General features: G+C 43.3%; 1 protein-coding gene across 3 annotated transcripts in view; it reads right to left on the bottom strand.

The window, feature by feature from the left end:
• Positions 1–22,392, bottom strand: part of LOC143787808 (contactin-4-like) — a 179,832-nt gene that overhangs the window by 140,392 nt on the left and 17,048 nt on the right. Inside the window, exon 1 of one of the 3 annotated variants that reach the window (XM_077276878.1) lies at positions 21,608–21,747. The exons of the other annotated variants lie outside the window; for them this stretch is intronic. The gene's annotated coding sequence lies outside the window, so the exon portion shown is untranslated. Of the gene's footprint in view, positions 1–21,607; positions 21,748–22,392 lie in introns of those variants that run through there. 3 annotated transcript variants of the gene reach the window in all.

The following is a 22,392-nucleotide window of genomic DNA, read 5'->3' on the forward strand; positions in this document are numbered from 1 at the left end:
GAGGCCGCCGAGTCCCTGTAAGTTCGGATCCGTATCTCGGAGGACGCACAGTATCAGGTAAGCACTTGAGTGTAATAATTAATAGAGACCTGGGCCGTGTCTCTGCGTCTAATGGAGGGGGCGAGATAGACATGGGGCGAAAACATTACCATAATGACGAGCGCTGCAGAAATTAGCGGAGCTGGGAGAAGACTGCAGCAATTACAGCCAGGAAGGACGGGTGTGAGGGGAAAACGAGGCGCAGCTCCTCCAAAAGACCGCTACAAATGGATAGTCAGCCAGAGTCCATTAGCGCAGGAAGATCCTGGTAAGACCCCCTCCTCCATCCCCGGATTCCACCGTCTGATTTCTTTCCTTTAAGTACATTTGGCTAATATTTAATTTATAAATAATTCCCAGGTGTCCCGGTAATAAAGGGCTGAGGGCGGCAGACAGGAATAGGAGGCTGCAGAACGCCGGCTCTTTCCTAGATACGCCGGACGTTCACCACGTGGAGGCTCCTCTAATGGTGCCACCGAGGAACGCACTGCAACAACCCAGCCACTGCAAGGGTTAAAGGCGGGATTCTGCAAGGGTTAAAGGCGGGATTCTGCAAGGGTTAAAGGCGGGATTCTGCAAGGGTTAAAGGCGGGATTCTGCAAGGGTTAAAGGCGGGATTCTGCAAGGGTTAAAGGCGGGATACTGCAAGGGTTACAGGCGGGATTCTGCAAGGGTTAAAGGCGGGATTCTGCAAGGGTTAAAGGCGGGATTCTGCAAGGGTTAAAGGCGGGATTCTGCAAGGGTTAAAGGCGGGATTCTGCAAGGGTTAAAGGCGGGATTCTGCAAGGGTTAAAGGCGGGATTCTGCAAGGGTTAAAGCCGGGATACTGCAAGGTTTAAAGGCGGGATTGTGCAAGGGTTAAAGGCGGGATTGTGCAAGCCAAAGTACGGAAACTTTTTGATAAAGGTTTATTTTTATTTTTTTTAAGTTTTTCTGCTCAATGTGAACACAGATTTTCCTTTGGAGGAATAATTTATCAGGAGGGGATTTTTTGAAGTAAGTTTTGTTAGCGGCTGCGTTGCCTTTATTTGCTAAATCTTGTGTTGTTATATTACACTTCTATCTATGTAGATTTTACTGCATTTTTTATGACTATTTACTAGAGTGAGTTGGAATGAAATGAGAAAAACAGTGCATGTCATAGATATGGCTAAATATTATATTATTTATTATTATAGCGCCATTTATTCCATAGTGCTTTACATGTGAGATATGAAAATGGTGGAAACCCGGCTCTTCTGAGAAGCGCAAGATAAAAATGACAAAACGGATGCAAAATGCATTAAAAAGTGCATGACATTTCGAGCGATCTATCAGGCCTCCATCACGTCCGTGTTTGCAGGTACCAGACGGACCCATTCTAATCTGTGCAGCAATGGACATGTTCGTGTTTTTACAAGGACTGCGTATTCGTGCAAACCCCATGGAGACACGGTCGTTTTTTTCCCAGCAGCACAGATGACCAAGGCCAATACAGGAGCCGCATGGAATGCTCCGGCTGATACAGTATTGCTGCCAGATACATTGTAGCAAAATATCAGGACAGGAGAGAATATGGTGTTGTTCATCTGTATTACAATGTTCTGACCACAAGTAAATGTAACAAACTCTCACCAGGGAGAAGTAATAAGACATCACAGCTTTTCAGCAATAAACCAGAAGTTTTCATTCACTGACGGCAAGCAGAAGTGTTTAAAATGGAAACATGGAAAGTTCAAGGATTCTCAATATCTCTACCCGATTTATCTAAGGCTGAGACTTTGTTACAGCAGACTGTCTATAACTGTTGTACTGTCTGATACATGTTATCTGCACTGCTACATTGTAACAAACTTATTTGAACCATAGTGAGATTTGTGCTTTTTTTTTTTTTTTTTGGATGCAGTTGTACCAAACCCTCAGTTGTGAGCAGTATTAAGCCAGGACAGGATTTTAGCATCAGTTAATGTTTTCATTCAATAACAGCAAAGCAAGACAATTGAAATTTTACTTCTGTACTACTTTGAAGTTGTCTGCATGTAGAAGTCTTCTTGGTAAGTCCTAAATGCTGAAAACCAGCCCTGATACAGCTGAGAGTTTGTTACAATTGCATCCATTCTGGACAATGCTCTGTGAGCCAAAGCACATCAGCACAGATCTCTTTACTGTGGGGATAGTTTGTTACAATGCATCAATGCAAATTAAATGTGACAAACTATCTCCATGGTAAAGAGATATGTTCTAATATATTTTAGCTCACAGAGCATTGTCTGGACAGGATACAATTGTAACAAACCCTCAGCTGTGATAGGTTTGGACAGAATTAATTTCTGTGAATGTGGCGATATAACATCACTTTGGTGGCTCTAGTGATGCATTCATGTTCTAATGGTGGTTTTGGTGACGTATTCATGTACTGATGTGGTTCTGGTGCCATATTCATGTATTATTGATGACTCTGATGCTCTATGTACTGATGATAATTTTGGTTTCGTATTCATGGACTGATGTGGTTCTGGTGCCATATTCATGTATTATTGATGACTCTGATGCTCTATGTACTGATGATAATTTTGGTTTCGTATTCATGGACTGATGATGGTTCTTGTGATGAATAGATCAACACAATCATCATAGCTACATGAATACAATTTCAGAACAAAGATCACTGCATGAATGTCACCAGAACCACCATGAGCACAGGAATAAATCATTAGAACCACCAACAGTTTTGTACAAGCTGTATTTGTTGCATAACGGACGCAAAAACCGTCAGACGTATAACTTTATCTTTAATGGGGTCTGTTTATTTTCCATTAGGGTATCTGCCAAATTCTGGACACTTGAACGGCTTCCATTATACTTTATGCTTTCTGAGTCTCCATGACCGTCCTTGGGATGGACATGTAAAATATACAGTAGGACATCAGGGATTAAAATCGCTATTTTTCCCCCCTGTATGTAGTAAATTGTCAGAAAAATATTATTGATTCTGTATCCAACTTTGAAATTTATCCGTTAAGTCACATCCCTAAAGAACACCACTTTTTTGTTACTTTTGCTGACTTTTTTGTGAAAAAGGTAACAATTCTAGTGGAAGTGGTCATCAGAGTTTGTTTCCTGACCCACCTTAGTCACTGAGCCATTCTTTTTCTTTGGGGTGGGGGCACAGAAATACCTGGTCCCGGCCCTGCTTTCCATTAAGCCACCTAATATGGCGCCAGGATCCTAGCTATTCATAATGGAGTGTCCCCTAGTGGAAGGAAAGCTGCACAGCAGGTCCATGTCCCCGGCGAGGCTACGGAGGCGCCTCCTCCAACGATGGCCCTTCTCCTTAGTACTGGGTCGGCCCACACATCACTGTCGCCCCTCGGGCCAACGCAGTGCACAGAAAACGACTGCCATAGAAAAAAGCCATCCATCACGAGCCTGACTCCGCGTCCTGGCTGCAGACGCCGTTCTCGGCTTTCTGAAATTTCACCCAATTGACTACAGATTAATCGTGGCCTTTACTTCCAGGAGATTTTCCCATCTGTAAAATATAAAAGGTTTTTTTTTCGTCGTTTTCAATGAAGAGCGGAGAATTTCCAATGCAAATCAGGGATTTCAGTGGATAAAATAAAATTACTGACGGTGCAGAATAGGACAGAGTGGGGCAAGGCGTCCCGCAATCCTCCGCTGCCTGGCAGTGAATAAAGCCACAGTGACACGTCCACGGGTCTGATCTCTTGATCCTATAGGAAGGGTATAAGGTTGTCAGACGTGGAGGAGATGCCGGGCTTTTTTGCTCTGTAACAGGAGCGTGTGCAGAATTAATCCGCCACTAAGCTGCCCGGATCTTCTATCAAAAGGAAGACGCGCGGGAGACGGGCGCAGCCGGGAACTTTACTATGTCAAATGATCCCATATTCTTCCTCTGTGATCCAGGCTAAAGCTCTGGACTTTTATCTCTGAGTCTCCAATTAAATGGACAAGGACCAGGGTCCCGGCTGCAGAGCGCTCTGGGGGACCGCCATAGTGACGGACGGACGGGAAGTGAAAGCTCATCAAGAAAAGAAAGTTATCAGAATGGAAACGATTGACACATCTACTGCCAATGTATAATGTAAGACGGGCGAGCCCCGGACCAATATGTGAGCCCCCGACTGCTACCTGTGCGAGCCCCCGATCAATGTGCGAGCCCCCAACCAATACGAGAGCCCCCAAATACATGTGCGAGCTCCCGACCAATATGTGAGCCCCCGATCAATGTGCGAGCCCCCGACCAATACGAGAGCCCCCAATTACATGTGCGAGCTCCCGACCAATATGTGAGCCCCCAACTACTACATGTGCGAGCCCCTGACCAGTATGTGAGCCCCCAAATGCTACATGTGAGCCCCCGACTGCTACATGTGCGAGCCCTCGACCAATGTGCGAGCCCCCGACTGATACATGTGCGAGCCCCCGACTGCTACATGTGCGAACCCTCGACCAATGTGCGAGCTCTCGACCAATATGTGAGCCCCCAACTACTACATGTGCGAGCCCCTGACCAGTATGTGAGCCCCCGACTGCTACATGTGCAAACCTTCGACCAATATGTGAGCCCCCGATTGCTATATGTGCGAGCCCCAGACTGCTACATCTGTGAGCCCCCGACTACATGTGTGAACCCCCAACCACTACATGTGTGAACCCCCGACTGCTACATGTGCGAGCCCCTGACCAATATGCGAGACCCCGACTGCTACATGCGCAAGCCACCGACCAATATATGAGCCCCTGACTGCTACATGTGTGAGCCCACAACCAATATATGAGCTCTGACTGCTATATGTGCGAGCCCCTGATTGATATACATGAGCCCCCGACTGATCTGTGTGAGTTCTGAAAAGAGAGCACGGACCGCACATCCCAAAAAAATCATACAGTGATCTAAAGCCGCCAGGTAACATTCTGATCAGACTGTAGGAATCCGCTGCAGCGTCACGGCGATCCTCTCAGTTGGTCCTAACTTTTATCACCTTAAAGGAGTAGCGACGTGGGCTAACCACCGATGCAGCGACAATGCACCAGCAGGGCTAACGGCCTGGAGTCTCACAGCACCCATGCTGCAAGACTGGGTCCCCATGACTCCAGACCGCGTCGCCCCACCGGCACAAAACAAGAGTGATAATGGCCGCCACGCAGCACCAGCACCAAATGTAAGGAACATTGAAACTCGCCTTCCTCAAGCTCTCCAGTGAAAGCAGAAATGGGCTAGACCCTTGCACAGTCTCCAGCTAATTAGTCACCTGTGCCTAATGGGAGGAGCGCACGTCCGAAAAAAAAAAAAAAAATAAGGACAAATCATGCAATATGCTGGATAAGAGTATGACCGTCACCTCCAAATGTTACACTAACAGCCTCATGGTCAGTCATATAAATGTCTGCCTATAGCGGCATTAGATCAATTCATGATTTTTTGCATGTGTGGTCTCTGCTCTTTTTCAGCATATTACATGATAGACACGAGCCCCCGACTGATAGACGAGCCCCCGACTGATATTCTTACAATGTTTAGAAAGCTCAAAAGCAAAAAATGAGCAGGACTGTAAGATGGTATACATGCAGAGTGTAAGAGCGCGTTCACACTGTGAAAAAAAACCAAAAACCCCAAAGTGAACGTATAACCGACAGCAAGTGAATAATAATAGTACATGTAAATAACAGAGGGGACTTAGTTAACACTATTTTGATCAAAATGCCATAAAAGCCATCCCACCATGAAAAGGTGCACCCATCGGGATGGTCCTATAGTATTAAAACCTTACAGTGTGTCAAATGACCTCGATGGATTCCCATGGTTGGGTGTCTGTCGGTACCTGATCCTACTCTGTCGGTACCTGATCCTACTCTGCCTTTATTCACTTTGAGGTCGTCTAAGACAAGGTGAGGTTTTAATATTACAGACAGTACAGGACCGAACCGTCCCAATGGGTACACCGTGTCGTGGTGGGATGGCTTTTATAATGAAAATAACATTAACAAAGTCCCCTGTGTTATTTACATGTGCTATTACTATTTACTATTCACTTGCTGTAGGTTATACGCACACTTAGTTCTTTTTAATTACTAAACATCTTGCAGTGAAGAGAACACGGAGTCATAATGTATCATGTGTGGTTTTGGCCAGCAACAGATTTAAGGGTTGGGGGTATCATACTGTGAGAGGGTAAGTCATGCTGTGGTGGCGTGGTGTAGAGTGGGTCATGCTGTGGGAGGGAGGGGGTTGGGTGTCGTGCTGTGCCAGGGAAGGGGGGGTTGTCCTGCAGTGTGGGGTGTCATACTGTAGGGGTGTGTGATGTTGTGGGGGGCTATCCTGCAATGTGTGTGTGGGGGGGGGTGCTGTGTGGAACCCCATGATCACCTGACATCAGCAGGGGTATTGCTAGGTTGCAGATGAATCTCTGCAGTAGATCAGAGGATGACACTGAGGGTTATTGCGGTCAGTCATGGTCTCAGAATTGGAAACCCCCCTATACAGCGCACAAAATGTCAGACAGTACTGGGGGTTTTCAGCTTTTACACAGAGCTGGTTTTAAATATGGATTAAATTAATAAATCCCATCGACCGGAGAACAGAGATCGAATTAATTACCGCAAGCAACGAGTGCACGGCGGAAGCAGCGCGGAGGTGTATAACTGCACACGTGTATGTACAGTGCGTGAACGTTCTGTATGTGTGCGTATATGATTGTGCATGTACCATAAACTGTGGAAATATACGAAATATAGAATATACGTATAGTATTACGTATATATGGTAAATGTATAGCTGTGTACAGTCTACGCTGGTACAGTGTATATACGGAAGGTTGGGACAATGACTCGCACACATTGAGGCGGCTCGCATCCTTCCTTTGTCCGTATCGTGTTCCCCATTTTTCCAGCTTGTGCCCCCCCCTTTCCCGGCTCGAGTCCCCCCTCTTCCCAGCTCATATCATCCCTTTTCCTGGCTCGTATCCCCATTATTCATAGCTCGTATTCTCACTTTTCCGGGCTCATATCCCCCCTTTTTCACAGCTCATATCCCCCCCTTTCCTAGCTCATATCCCCCTTTTTCCCGGCTTGCATACTTCCTTTTCCCAGCTTGTATCCCTTTTCCCGGCTCATATCCCCAACTTTCCTAGCTCATATCCCCCCTTTCCTAGCTCGTATCCCCTTTTCCTAGTTGGTATCCCCCTTTCCTAGCTCGTATCCCCTTTTCCTAGTTGGTATCCCCCCTTTTCCTAGATCATATCCCCCCTTTTTCACAGCTCGTATCCCCCCCTTTCCTAGCTCATATCCCCCTTTTTCCCGGCTTGCATACTCCCTTTTCCTAGTTGGTATCCTTCCTTTTCCCAGCTTGTATCCCTTTTCCCGGCTCATATCCCCCCTTTTCACAGCTCGTATCCCCCCTTTCTTAGCTCATATCCCCCCCTTTCCTAGCTCGGATCCCCTTTTCCTAGTTGGTATCCCCCCTTTTCCTAGCTCGTATCCCCTTTTCCTAGTTGGTATCCTTCCTTTTCCCGGCTCATATCCCCCCTTTTCCCAGCTCATATCCCCCCTTTTCCCAACCACTTGCTGGTGGTGATTTCTTCAGGGATTCCCTTGGGCTGGACACACCTTTGCTCAGCTCTAATGCCTCCATTTCCTCGCACTCGGTGACCTCTCCATACCCCTCGCCGAGAGGACAAGGACAGTAATGGAGCATCACACCCCATCACTCGCCCACTGGGACCCCCCACCCTCCGCTCCGGCTTCATCGCGCTACCAGTATCCAGCAGGTCAGGTGGAGACATCCATTATTCATCTGCAGCATCTTTACAGGCAGGAAATCACAGCTTCATCATCCAGACCTGCGGCAGCCCCCACCCCAGCACCTCACAGGTGAGCGCCCATCCACCGGGTGTCAGTGATCCCTCCGCCCTGCCAGTCATGCAATGCTATTTTAGGAACTTCCACAAGCAATACATGGAGGGAATTGCATCTTGTCTTTGCTTCACCAACTGATGCAAGATTCCTGCTGCTTTATTAAACACCATCTCCTTCTTAAAGGGACAGTCCAACAATACAGGAGATCTTCCATAATCACCCGAGGAAGACAGATTAGACATTAGACCTTGCTAAATACTGTCCCTCCTATAGCGCCACATGGCAGAGCACAATGTTCTATTCCTCCTGCTGTGGAACAACGTACTATATAGTACTGACTACGGGGGTTGTAGTCCACCAATGGCGCAGAGGGCATGGATCCTATATGGGGGGTAGACTTGTAGGTCAATGGCAGAAAAAGTAAAAGCTCCAGGACCCCCGGTCACTAACTGGCACCAGGTATTTAGACCAGTGTCCTGGTCGTACCTGGCGCGAGAACTACAGGTATTACGATGGGTACAGGGGGCAAAAGGGCACAGTCTGGCAGCACCGGGGTAAACTGCTCCTTCCATCCCGGATCCCCTCACACGAGCTCCCATTAACTGCAGCACTGAGAACACAGAGTCGTCTCCCCCAACCGAAAGCCATTAATTATCTGCTGACAGTCCTCCGAGGAATGACAGAAGAGGCTGCACACGATGGAGGAGAGGGGGCGACCGCCGGTGACACCTGCAGACCGATTGTAAGCTCCGCAGGGCACAAGGGACAAGAATCCGGGACCACACCAAAGCAGAGGAGAATCCCAAACCCCTCATTATTGTGGTCGTGGTGTTCAGTCTCTGACCCAATCACACAGTAGGAAAGCGCTGACCCTGCAGGCCACGGATCCCTATAAGAAATGGCCGGCTGCGGACCCCGGACAAAACTGCAGAAAGCAACTAGCACCTCATTCAATGATCTGAAAATATGGCAAACGTGAGACACGCTGCAGCAACATCAATCCTTCATAACAAGATATTATTACATCCCTTCCCGTAATAGACTCAGGATACATCACCACGAGCCATTAACGGCCTAATATATCGCTGCAACGTACCACTGCTAACTGTACAGAACGGCGACCAGACACAGCCCGAGACAGAACAGACAGGGAAATACACATCCCTGTCACATATGCAACTACTATAATACTGCCCCCTATGTACAAGAATATAACTACTATAATACTGCCCCCTATGTACAAGAATATAACTACTATAATACTGCTCCTATGTACAAGAATATAACTACTATAATACTGCTCCTATGTACAAGAATATAACTACTATAATACTGCTCCTATGTACAAGAATATAACTGCTATAATACTGCTCATATGTACAAGAATATAACTACTATAATACTGCCCCTAAGTACAAGAATATAACTACTATAATACTGCTCCTATGTACAAGAATATAACTACTATAATACTGCTCCTATGTACAAGAATATAACTGCTATAATACTGCTCCTATGTACAAGAATATAACTACTATAATACTGCTCCTATGTACAAGAATATAACTACTATAATACTGCTCCTATGTACAAGAATATAACTGCTATAATACTGCTCCTATGTACAAGAATATAACTACTATAATACTGCTCCTATGTACAAAAATATAACTACTATAATACTGCTCCTATGTACAAGAATATAACTACTATAATACTGCTCCTATGTACAAGAATATAACTACTATAATACTGCCCCTATGTACAAGAATATAACTACTATAATACTGCCCCTATGTACAAGAATATAACTACTATAATACTGCCCCTATGTACAAGAAAATAACTACTATAATACTGCCCCTATATACAAGAATATAACTACTATAATACTGCCCCTATATACAAGAATATAACTACTATAATACTGCCCCTATATACAAGAATATAACTACTATAATACTGCCCCTATGTACAAGAATATAACTACTATAATACTGCCCCTATGTACAAGAATATAACTACTATAATACTGCCCCTATGTACAAGAAAATAACTACTATAATACTGCCCCTATATACAAGAATATAACTACTATAATACTGCCCCTATATACAAGAATATAACTACTATAATACTGCCCCTATGTACAAGAATATAACTACTATAATACTGCTCCTATGTACAAGAATATAACTACTATAATACTGCCCCTATGTACAAGAATATAACTACTATAATACTGCTCCTGTGTACAAGAATATAACTACTATAATACTGCACCTATATACAAGAATATAACTACTATAATACTGCCCCTATGTACAAGAATATAACTACTATAATACTGCTCCTATGTACAAGAATATAACTACTATAATACTGCCCCTATATACAAGAATATAACTACTATAATACTGCTCCTATGTACAAGAATATAACTACTATAATACTGCTCCTATGTACAAGAATATAACTACTATAATACTGCCCCTGTGTACAAGAATATAACTACTATAATACTGCTCCTATGTACAAGAATATAACTACTATAATACTGCCCCTATGTACAAGAATATAACTACTATAATACTGCTCCTATGTACAAGAATATAACTACTATAATACTGCCCCTATATACAAGAATATAACTACTATAATACTGCTCCTATGTACAAGAATATAACTACTATAATACTGCTCCTATGTACAAGAATATAACTACTATAATACTGCCCCTGTGTACAAGAATATAACTACTATAATACTGCTCCTATGTACAAGAATATAACTACTATAATACTGCTCCCGTGTACAAGAATATAACTACTATAATACTGCTCCCGTGTACAAGAATATAACTACTATAATACTGCCATGTACAAGAATATAACTACTATAATACTGCCCCCATGTACAAGAATATAACTACTATAATACTGCCCCTATGTACAGGAATATAACTACTATAATACTCCCCCTATGTACAAGAATATAACTACTATAATACTGTCCCCTATGTGCAAGAATATAACTACTATAATACTGTCCCCTATGTGCAAGAATATAACTACTATAATACTGCCCCTATGTACAAGAATATAACTACTATAATACTGCTCCTATATACAAGAATATAACTACTATAATACTGTCCCCTATGTGCAAGAATATAACTACTATAATACTGCCCCTATGTACAGGAATATAACTACTATAATACTGCTCCTATGTACAAGAATATAACTACTATAATACTGTCCCCTATGTGCAAGAATATAACTACTATAATACTGCCCCTATGTACAGGAATATAACTACTATAATACTGCTCCTATGTACAAGAATATAACTACTATAATACTGCTCCTATGTACAAGAATATAACTACTATAATACTGCCCCTATGTACAGGAATATAACTACTATAATACTGCCCCTATGTACAAGAATATAACTACTATAATACTGTCCCCTATGTACAAGAATATAACTACTATAATACTGCTCCTATGTACAAGAATATAACTACTATAATACTGCTCCTATGTACAAGAATATATCTACTATAATACTGCCCCTGTGTACAAGAATATAACTACTATAATACTGCTCCTATGTACAAGAATATAACTACTATAATACTGCTCCTATGTACAAGAATATAACTACTATAATACTGCTCCTGTGTACAAGAATATAACTACTATAATACTGCTCCTGTGTACAAGAATATAACTACTATAATACTGCCCCTATGTACAAGAATATATCTACTATAATACTGCCCCTATGTACAAGAATATATCTATGATAATACTGCCCCTATGTACAAGAATATAACTACTATAATACTGCTCCTATATACAAGAATATAACTACTATAATACTGCTCCTATGTACAAGAATATAACTACTATAATACTGCCCCTATGTACAAGAATATTACTACTATAATACTGCCCCCTATGTACAAGAATATTACTACTATAATACTACCCCCCTATGTACAAGAATATAACTACTATAATACTGCTCCTATGTACAAGAATATAGCTACTATAATACTGCGCCTATGTACAAGAATATAACTACTATAATACTGCTCCTATGTACAAGAATATTACTACTATAATACTGCTCCTATGTACAAGAATATTACTACTATAATACTGCTCCTATGTACAAGAATATAACTACTATAATACTGCCCCCTATGTACAAGAATATAACTACTATAATACTGCCCCCTATGTACAAGAATATAACTACTATAATACTGCCCCCTATGTACAAGAATATAACTACTATAATACTGCCCCTATGTACAAGAATATAACCACTGTAATACTGCTCCTATGTACAAGAATATAGCTACTATAATACTGCTCCTATGTACAAGAATATAACTACTATAATACTGCTCCTATGTACAAGAATATAACTACTATAATACTGCTCCTATGTACAAGAATATTACTACTATAATACTGCCCCTATGTACAAGAATATAACCACTGTAATACTGCTCCTATGTACAAGAATATAGCTACTATAATACTGCTCCTATGTACAAGAATATAACTACTATAATACTGCTCCTATGTACAAGAATATTACTACAATAATACTGCCCCTATGTACAAGAATATAACCACTGTAATACTGCTCCTATGTACAAGAATATAGCTACTATAATACTGCTCCTATGTACAAGAATATAACTACTATAATACTGCTCCTATGTACAAGAATATTACTACTATAATACTGCTCCTATGTACAAGAATATTACTACTATAATACTGCTCCTATGTACAGAATATAACTACTATAATACTGTCCCTATGTACAAGAATATAACTACTATAATACTGCCCCTATGTACAAGAATATAACTACTATAATACTGCTCCTATGTACAATATAACTACTATAATACTGCTCCTATGTACAAGAATATAACTACTATAATACTGCCCCTATGTACAAGAATATAACTACTATAATACTGCTCCTATGTACAATATAACTACTATAATACTGCTCCTATGTACAGGAATATAACTACTATAATACTGCTCCTATGTACAGGAATATAACTACTATAATACTGCTCCTATGTACAAGAATATAACTACTATAATACTGCCCCTATATACAAGAATATAACTACTATAATACTGCTCCTATGTACAAGAATATAACTACTATAATACTGCCCCCTATGTACAAGAATATAACTACTATAATACTGCCCCTATGTACTAGAATATAACTACTATAATACTGCTCCTATGTACAAGAATATAACTACTATAATACTGCCCCTATGTACAGGAATATAACTACTATAATACTGCCCCTATGTACAAGAATATAACTACTATAATACTGCCCCTATGTACAAGAATATAACTACTATAATACTGCTCCTATGTACAAGAATATAACTACTATAATACTGCTCCTATGTATAAGAATATAACTACTATAATACTGCCCCCTATGTACAAGAATATAACTACTATAATACTGCCCCCTATGTACAAGAATATAACTACTATAATACTGCCCCTATGTACAAGAATATAACTACTATAATACTGCTCCTATATACAAGAATATAACTACTATAATACTGCCCCCTATGTACAAGAATATAACTACTATAATACTGCTCCTATGTATAAGAATATAACTACTATAATACTGCCCCCTATGTACAAGAATATAACTACTATAATACTGCCCCCTATGTACAAGAATATAACTACTATAATACTGCTCCTATGTACAAGAATATAACTACTATAATACTGCCCCCTATATACAAGAATATAACTACTATAATACTGCTCCTATGTATAAGAATATAACTACTATAATACTGCCCCTATGTACAAGAATATAACTACTATAATACTGCTCCTATGTACAAGAATATAACTACTATAATACTGCCCCCTATGTACAAGAATATAACTACTATAATACTGCCCCTATGTACAGGAATATAACTACTATAATACTGCCCCTATGTACAAGAATATAATTACTATAATACTGCCTCTATGTGCAAGAATATCACTACCATAATACTGCCCCTATGTGCAAGAATATCACTACCATAATACTGCCTGTACACATATTAGATCATCTCTTGCAGAACCTCTTTACACTGAGTCTGTCAATCACTGTAATGTAGTGCTTGCTCAATTAGCCGGTCAGTAATTGACAGATGTATTCCCCTGGAGGATTCTGGGTAATGGAAGTCGTTTTACTTTCTTTCTTCAGGTCAATTCCAATTTTCCTTGTCTCCTGGGTGAGCGCATTAGTGAGGTGTGCAGTCCGGCATGACCCCCCGGAGCAGCGGTCAGCGTTTTGCCGCCACAAGACCTGGGCCAGGATGATGCGCGGCTCATTATATCTGCTCAGATATAGATCACATTACTCCAGGACTGTGGAGGACAAAGCATTGTTGACACCTGAGCAGTCGTGCAGGGGCCCAGGAGGTCAGGGGCCACCACATACACAGCAGCCTCTGTCACAGACATATTTTATCGGACTGCAGGGGCCCGTATACTGTTGTTGCACATGGGGCCCTTCCTGACTGTGTCCAAACCTCCTATAGGGGGCTGCACTTCTGGACACATTTGTTGCCATCTCAGTTCTTTGTATAGTTGTTACACTCTGCAGACATTGGTGAATACAGTATGACTTTCCTGGAGGTGGCGGCCCAGGGAGGCTACAGACGATGGCGGCCCAGGGAGGCTACAGACGATGGCGGCCCAGGGAGGCTACAGACGATGGCGGCCCAGGGAGGCTACAGACGATGGCGGCCCAGGGAGGCTACAGACGATGGCGGCCCAGGGAGGCTACAGACGATGGCGGCCCAGGGAGGCTACAGACGATGGCGGCCCAGGGAGGCTACAGACGATGGCGGCCCAGGGAGGCTACAGACGATGGCCGCACAGGGAGGCTATATAGACGATGGCGGCACAGGGAGGCTACAGACGATGGCCGCACAGGGAGGCTACAGAAGATGGCCGCACAGGGAGGCTATATAGACGATGGCGGCACAGGGAGGCTACAGACGATGGCCGCACAGGGAGGCTACAGACGATGGCCGCACAGGGAGGCTACAGACGATGGCCGCACAGGGAGGCTACAGACGATGGCCGCACAGGGAGGCTACAGACGATGGCCGCACAGGGAGGCTACAGACGATGGCCGCACAGGGAGGCTACAGACGATGGCCGCACAGGGAGGCTACAGACGATGGCCGCACAGGGAGGCTACAGACGATGGCCGCACAGGGAGGCTACAGACGATGGCCGCACAGGGAGGCTACAGACGATGGCCGCACAGGGAGGCTACAGACGATGGCCGCACAGGGAGGCTACAGACGATGGCCGCACAGGGAGGCTACAGACGATGGCCGCACAGGGAGGCTACAGACGATGGCCGCACAGGGAGGCTACAGACGATGGCCGCACAGGGAGGCTACAGAAGATGGCCGCACAGGGAGGCTATATAGACGATGGCCGCACAGGGAGGCTACAGAAGATGGCCGCACAGGGAGGCTATATTAGACAATAGCGGCACAGGGAGGCTATACGTTTTTGTCTCTCGTGTGAGCAGGGTCTCGGGAAGAAGTGCAGCTCTGGAGGGAGCAGGGCATAACCTCGCTGCAGGTACTAACGTGGCGCTGCTGATCCTGATGTGTGAAGTGCCAGCTTGCTCTACACAGGAGGTGTCGCTCGCTGGCTGCTGTCGCAGGGGAAGGAAAGCTGGAAATCAGGTCAGGAGCTGACAGCGCGGAGGGATGATAAGTGAGGTGACAATCCGCAGCCCGGACCCTCCGTACAGAATGAGGACAGCGCAGCGCCGAGACTGCGACACGTGAGCCCTCCAATATAAGGTATTACATACTCCGCAGCACACAGGAGAGGATTAGATACACGGCTCAGCAGTCAGTATCACACAGGATAGGATTAGATACGCAGCTCAGCAGACAGTATCACACAGGACAGGATTAGATACACAGCTCAGCAGACAGTATCACACAGGATAGGATTATTTGACCCCCGGGGGGAGACCCCACGATTTGTCCCTGCAGGTATGGCTCCTGCACTGCTCTATAGTGCTAATGCACAGATGCAGCCCCCAAAATCAGACTCCCCCATGACATGACCCTAATTGTGTTCTGCCACCTCTCAGACTTGGGTGACAACCCTGGAGAAAGCTGTGCTGGCCGCACTGCAGGTTGTCACCCCGCTGTTCCCTGCCTGTTGTATATGAGATAATGGCGGCCGCTCGGACCCTCTGTTCCCGAGAAAGGGCTGACTGCAAATAAAGAAAACAGAAATGGCACAAACTATTCTTCTTGCAAGTATTAAGTAAATCCGGAGCGGCCACATTACCCGCACAGAGGGGGCCTCATACTCCGGACCCTCACAGAGGGCGGTTATTGCTTCTACCCTATAAAATAGTTGCTATGCAACAGCACGAAGAACAATATAAAGGAGGCATAAAAAGAAATTCCAAAATGCTGTAGAAAAGCGAAAACTCTGCATAAATCCTGCGGCCACGACACACAAACGTTTCATTTACAGCGCGCAGCCTTCGAGGGGAACGAGAGATTTACACTGTGAACCTGACATTGATGAGGGACAATACGAGGGGGCGGAACGCTTCGCAATTTTCAATTATTCCAGTGCATTACCGGAAGCCATCTCCATCTCTGCGCGAAAGATCAAAAGAGCCGACGTTTCAGTGGGAAATCCGCCAGAGATCCGAGTCCGCGGCTTGGACCCGGAGCTGATACCAGCGCTCTGTCTCCTCGGTTCAAAGGCGCTTTCACATCTGCCTCCCATTTTTGATGGCTCCTTTGTTAGAAGAGTTTTTTCTCGGGTTGTAGATCAGACGGTGCGGCGATTTCTGTGCTGTTTTATATATAGTGTTATATGTGACTGAATTCTGGATGCACGATACTACAAAATTCCATGTTGACCCTCGAAGGGATTCGAACCCTGGTCTCCAGAAAGCTTTAAAGAACACCAGAAATTTAATATAAAACTTCATTTTCTATATTTCTAGCTTGTAACAAAAATCATTAAGAAATGTAACCAAAAACTAATTTCCAAAATGACACTGCCCCATTACAAAAACCACAAGCAAAAAGGAAAAGGAACTTGTCACATTGTATCTACTATAAACACCATAACTTGCACATTAGGACCCAGCGCTTAGCAGTGAGACACAATCCTAGGAGGACAGTAGATTGTGAGCTCCGCGGCCAAGGACTATTAGAGCGAACTTTATGGTACTTTTCAGCCAATAGAAAAATGGACACAAGTTACTTAACCCCTTAGTGACGTGGCCAAATTTTTGAAATCTGACCAGTGTCACTTTATGTGCTAATAACTCTGCAACGCTTCAACAAATCCCAGTGATTTTGAGATTGTTTTTTCATGACACATTATACTTTATGATAATAGTAAATTTAGGTCAATATGTTTTGTGTTTATTTATAAAAAAATATCAAAAATTTTACAAAAATGTTAAAAAATTAGCAATTTTCAAAATTTGAATGATTATCCCTTTAATCCAGATGGTAAAACCACAGCAAACCATTAATAAATAACATTTCCCACATGTCGGCTTTACATCAGCACCATTTGTAAAATGTTCTTTTATATTGGTAGCATTTTAGGAGGATTAAAAATGTAGCAGCAATTTTTCAATTTTTCAAGAAAATTTACAAAATTTATTTTTTTAGAAACTTATCCATGTTTGAAGTGACTTTAGGGGTCTCATATATTGGGAAACCCCCAGCGTGATATCATTTTTAAATCAGCACCCCCAGACGTATTGAAAACTGCAGTCAGGTAGTTTATTAACTCTTCAGGTGCGTTACAGAAATTAATGCAAAGTGGCATGACAGAAATGAAAATGTATATTTTTATCACCTAAATGTCTCTAACTTCTGAACAGATTACTACAGCCGTTAGATTCTTAGGCCACTATTTGGTCATGAATTGCCATCGCAAACATCAGGACCACACAATCATGATCTGAGGGCACCAATTTGGATAAAGAGGAAGCCCCCACACTCTGTTAACCATTTATAATGATGTAGTCTCTATTGACAGCAGCATCTAAGGGGTTAAACAGATATGGACGGTGCAAACACTGATGATGGCTGATGCAGCAAGTTGTCAGCTATAGTTGACAGCCGACAGCTGCTGGATTGTCACCTGTATGGGGAGGCTATTCTCTTATATCTCAGGTCAGTTAAAAGACGTATTGGCTGTCACTAAGGGGTTAATTTGGACGCATTCTGTTTATATTCCAGGGGGTTTCCTGTTTTTGAGATCGCAATGTACATGTTTGCCAGAGGGGGAGCTACTGAGCAATTGCTTGATACAGGAAACAGAGATTGAATGTCGACTCGAGATCGCAAAGCTTCAACTGATTCCATTCTAGAGGATAAAATATCCCACTTCTGCCAATCGAGATGGATCCCAATGATTGGACCACCACTGATCAATAATGCAGGCTTATAGAAACATTGTGTCTTTATTATTTTATTTATTTTCATTATTGCATTGATAGTAGATCATCTATTACATCATCTAATCCAGTGATGGTGAACCTTTTAGAGACCGAGTGCCAAAACGGCAACCCAAAACCCACTTATTTATCAGAAAGTGACAATAATGCAATTTTACATCACAGAAGACCTGCAAAATACTCCCCCTTACACACACATACTGCCCCTCTGCAAAATACACACACACAACCTTTTTTCAAAGTATATACAGGTGCGTCTCATAAGACTAGATCATCAAACAGTTAATTTATTTCAGTTCTTTAATACAAAAAGTGACTCTCCTATATTCTATAGAGTCATTACACACAGAGTGATCTATTTCACGCGTTTATTTCTGTGAATGTTGATGATTATGGCTTACAGCCAATGAAAACCCAAAAGTCATTATCTCAGTAAATTAGAATAATTAACAAAAACACCTGCAAAGGCTCTTAAGTGTTTTATAAAGGTGCCTTAGTCTGTTTCAGTAGCTCCACAATCATGGGGAAGACTCTGACCTGACAGATGTCCAGAAGGCGTCACTGACACACTCCACAAGGAGGAGAAGCCACAAAAGGTCATTGCTAAAGAAGCCGACTGTTCACACAGTGCTGGATCCAAGAATATTACTGGAAAGTGGAAGGAAATAGTGTGGTAGAAAAAGGTGCACAAGCAACCGGGATAAACGCAGCCCCGATTTGTCTTTGGAGTGAGGGAGGAAACCAGAGAACCCGGATTACACTCATGCAAACATGGGGAGGACATACAAACTCCTTGCAGATGTCGTCCTTGGTGGGATTTGAACTCAGGACCTCAGCACTGCAAGGCTGCAGTGCTAACCACTGAGTCACCGTGCTGCCCTAACTTACAGTGCCGACTAGCTACGCTCCCTAATTCTCCCAATGTCCAGTGGAAAACTGAAAGAAGCAGGAAGAGAAGCTCGTTGTCACGTGACCATAAACATGAAAATCGCATCAGTGAAATGGCTGGAACAGCGAGCAGAGCTAAATCCTGACAGTGAGTATATTACACGCTCTTAGAATTGGCTACAAAGCTTTATTTTATAAATAAGAGGTTTGAGATGAAAGTCTGCAGTCACTAAGCTACTGCAGACTTCTGAATTCCTACAAAGCATGCACTGCACACTTTTAGGATTCTCCCTTGCCGATGACAAGAGTGGACGGTCATGTCAGCACACGTATGCGCTTTCAATACTTCTGGCCACATTCCAACTAGACTTGTTCAGCTTCGCTCAACTCATTTTCATTAAGTAAGGCTATGCATGACTTGTCAGCACGTGACCGCATGTACAGTTAGGTCCAGAAATATTTGGACAGAGACAACATTTTTCTCATTTTGGTTATAGACATTACCACAATTTAATTTTAAACAAAACAATTCAGATGCAGTTGAAGTTCAGACTTTCAGCTTTCATTTGAGGGTATCCATATTAAAATTGGATGAAGAGTTTAGGAGTTTCAGCTCCTTAACCTGTGCCACCCTGTTTTTTCAAGGGACCAAAAGTAATTGGACAATTGACTCCAAGGCTATTTCATGGACAGGTGTGGGCAATCCCTTCGTTATGTCATTCTCAATTAAGCAGATAAAAGGCCTGTAGTTGATTTGAGGTGTGGTGCTTGCATTTGGAAGGTTTTCCTATGAAGTAAATATGCGGTCAAAAGTGCTCTCCATGAAGGTGAAACAAGCCATTCTTAAGCTGTGAAAACAGAGAAAAACCATCCGAGAAATTGCTACAATATTCGGAGTGGCAAAATGTACAGTTTGGTACATCCTGAGAAGGAAAGAAAGCACTGGTGAACTCATCAATGCAAAAAGACCTGGGCGCCCACGGAAGACAACAGTGGTGGGTGATCGCAGAATAATCTCCATGGTGAAGAGAAACCCCTTCACAACAGCCAACCAAGTGACCAACACTCTCCAGGAGGTCGGCGTATCAATATCCAAATCTACCATAAAGAGAAGACTGCATGAAAGTAAATACAGAGGGTTCACTGCACGGTGCAGCCACTCATAAGCATCAAGAATAAAAAGGCTAAAAACATCTAAAAAAGCCGGCACAGTTCTGGAAGAACATTCTGTGGACAGATGAAACCAAGATCAACCTCTACCAGAATGATGGAAAGAGAAAAGTATGGCGAAGGCGTGGTACAGCTCATGATCCAAAGCATACCACATCATCTGTAAAACACGGCGGAGGCAGTGTGATGGCTTGGGCATGCATGGCTGCCAGTGGCACTGGGTCACTAGTGTTTATGGATGATGTGACACAGGAATGAATTCTGAGGTATTCAGAGCCGCCATACTGTGTGCTCAGATCCAGCCAAATGCAGCCAAACTGATTGGTCGTCGTTTCATACTACAGATGGACAATGACCAAAACATGAAGCCAAAGCAACCCAGGAGTCTATTAAAGCAAAGAAGTGGAATATTCCTGAATGGCCAAGTCAGTCACCTGATCTCAACCCAATTGAGCATGCATTTCACTTGTTAAAGACTAAACTTCAGACAGAAAGGCCCACAAACAAACAGCAACTGAAAACCACCGCAGTGAAGGCCTGGCAGAGCATCAAAAAGGAGGAAACACAGCGTCTGGTGATGTCCATGAGTTCAAGACTTCAGGCAGTCATTGCCAACAAAGGGTTTTCAACCAAGTACTAAAAATGAACATTTTATTTACAATTATCGAATCTGTCCAATTACTTTTGGTCCCTTTAAAAACAGGGTGGCACAGGTTAAGGAGCTGAAACTCCTAAACCCTTCATCCAATTTTAATGTGGATACCCTCAAATGAAAGCTGAAAGTCTGAACTTCAACTGCATCTGAATTGTTTTGTTTAAAATTAAATTGTGGTAATGTCTATAACCAAAATGAGAAAAATGTTGTCTCTGTCCAAATATTTCTGGACCTAACTGTATGTAAATCGCCGGCACAAAAGAATCCTGACAGTGTCCAGTGCGCAGTGTGAGAACTCAGATGTCTGCAGTCACAAAGAATGACTGCAGACTCATCACAAACCTGGACAACCCCTTTAATGCTCCTAACAAATAAAAATACGAGAATTAGTATCACAAAAAACCATGTACATCCAGGTACCTTATAGATGAACGACTCCAGAGACGACGTCTCTTTCGTTTTATCTTCATTTTGTCCAGACGCCATGATGACTCTTCTCATCCACAGCCGTCTCCGCAGACTTCCATCTTCTCCGGTCATGTGCAGCACATCCCCACACGACGCCCTTAAAGAAAGCAGTGTCATTATAATGCTCCCGAATAACAATAATTGCCCCTCACTATATTCTCCGCACAAAATATGACCCTCACACTGCCCCCCTTATGGTACATGCCCGCCACACTGCCCTCTCCCTTCTATATTGGGGCTCCTCTTCAGTGTGTCCCCCCTATAGGGCCCAGTCTATATACTGTGGCCCCTCACCACACTCCCTCTCCATGGCTGTGACCTTACACTTTTCTCCCATGCTATCCCGCCACACTACTCACTTTATTCTGTGCCCACTCACACTCCCCCCATACTGTCTCCTCACATTATTCCCCTCAATAGTCTCCTCATACATTTCCCTTGCCTCCTCATGTGGTCTTCTCTCACATCCCGCTGCTAACCATACTGTCACCTCACAAATCCCTCCCACTCCCCATACTGTGTGTCTGCACCTATCTCTCCCACTCCCCATACTGTGTGTCTGCACCCATCTCTCCCACTCCCCATACTGTGTGTCTGCACCCATCTCTCCCACTCCCCATACTGTGTGTCTGCACCCATCTCTCCCACTCCCCATACTGTGTGTCTGCACCCATCTCTCCCACTCCCCATACTGTGTGTCTGCACCCATCTCTCCCACTCCCCATACTGTGTGTCTG

The sequence above is a fragment of the Ranitomeya variabilis genome, chromosome 8 (genome assembly GCF_051348905.1).
Source record: "Ranitomeya variabilis isolate aRanVar5 chromosome 8, aRanVar5.hap1, whole genome shotgun sequence".
Classification (NCBI taxonomy): Eukaryota; Metazoa; Chordata; class Amphibia; order Anura; family Dendrobatidae; genus Ranitomeya; species Ranitomeya variabilis.